Raw genomic sequence first — 1,986 nt, 5'->3', positions numbered from 1 at the left:
GTTAATGAAAATTGAGTTTAGAACCAGTTGGCCAACTAGAAGTCTAGTAAAGAAAGCACAAGTTTCTTGGTCTTTGGTTTTATGTAAATCTATTTTTTTGACTTTGGAAGAAGAATTTTTTTTTTTTTTTTTTTTTTTTATCTTTTTGCCCTTTTCACTGTAATGAATCAGGGCTGGGACTATATGTATCTCAGTGGTAAAATACCAGCTTGGCACATGTGAAACCCTGTGTTCCATGCCTAGAATTGCAAAATCAAACAAATAATAAATAAATAAATAAATAAATAAATAAATAAATTTTCAATATCAAAATTCTTTTGATATTGCTGTTTAAGGGTACCTCTGCTTTGAATTGCTGGAGACCCTGCTTTTGATCAGACATTCTTCTCACCACATCCTGCTAACACTGAATAATTCTAACTGACTGAGTAATTATAAAAGTGTATTACCAAAACACAGTCCGTTTCTAAGCTTGATAAATAGTACTGTTCCCCTTCAAACATCTGAGCTCTTAGAAATCTGCTGCTTTGGAGTGTTTTTTTTCATAAATCACTTTTATGCAGATTACTACTGAAGAGAGCAATGAAGGGGAGAGAAATTTCAGCCCTCAAAGGAGGAAGTGACCAGGATTCCGGCAAGGACAGAAGCGCTCTTATCTGTCAATAGCCTTTTAAATTCTCCATTTAAATTTAAAACTAGCCAGATAGCTGGACCATTGAAGCAGAAGGAGTTAGACTTGGTGGGAGAAAGTCTTATTTTAATGAAGGCGTGCTGCTGTAAACTCTGCCTAACACTAGAGGGCAGTACAGTGCTAATATTTCAGCAGCCAGGCTGGACTGACTCCCAATGTAACATGTAAAGTTATAGGGTACGTTTCAGATCATCCTATTTACAAGATCGTTAACAAAACCAATGCCAGTAGGGCTTTTATTATGAAGGCATTAAATATTCACAAAAGTAGAAAGAATCCTATGTAAAAATTCCAACCCCACCTCCACACCCCCACCCCTTCACACTTCATAGTATGTCCCTTTCTCTAACTTGTGTCTGAAGTATTTTTTAAGGTTTGCTTGTTTACGTATTTATTTATGTATTTATTTATTTATGTATTTATTTTATTCATATGAGTACACTGTAGCTGTCTTCAGACACATCAGCAGAGGGTATCGGATCCCATTACAGATGTTTGTGAGCCACCATGTGGTTGCTGGGAATTGAACTCAGGACCTCTGGAAGAGCAGTCGGAAGTGCTTTTAAATCCTCCCCAGACATCATGTTACTTTGTCCCTGTCTGCTTCCATCACTACCCCTGCAAGGTATGAAATGTTTTTTGTTGTGTTTTTTCTTTTCATAAATACAAGCCATTAATCAATGTTAGTAAAACGCCTCTCCTCTTCGTGACCTACCAGCCAATTTATAATCAAATGATTGCAATTGTCTCAAAGATTGTAATTGTCTCAAAATTGCCATTTTGTGGCTTTGTTTGAATCAGTAATCAAAGAATATTCAAGTACCCTATCTCTGAAGGGTCTTTTAGTCTAGATAGACTAATGTTTATCCATCCCTTTCATTCCTACATATATATTATGTAGAATTATATAGAATTTACAACATTAAATATGTATGCACTAATTTAAATATATCATTATTGTGCATATGACATGCATGTAGATGTTCAGGAAGCACACATAAATAGAATAATTTTAAAACATTTTAGATCTGTTTGTTTTATATGTGAGTGTTTTGCTTGAATGGGCTATGCACTGTGTGGTGTAGCCCTCAGAGGCCAAAAGAGGGTATCAAATCCTACGGAATTGGAGTTACAGATGGTTGTGAGCCAATATGTGAGATCTGGGAATTGAACTCAGGACCTCTGGAAGAGTAGTCAGTGCTCTTAACAACAGAGCCATCTCTCCAGCCCACAACTTTTTATATTTCTAAGAATGAATCAGTGAGGCTAGAGAGATAGAGAGACGGTTAAGAGCA

The sequence above is a fragment of the Mus caroli genome, chromosome 7, assembly GCF_900094665.2.
Source record: "Mus caroli chromosome 7, CAROLI_EIJ_v1.1, whole genome shotgun sequence".
Classification (NCBI taxonomy): domain Eukaryota; kingdom Metazoa; phylum Chordata; class Mammalia; order Rodentia; family Muridae; genus Mus; species Mus caroli.
Note: the sequence above shows the minus strand (reverse complement) of the source record.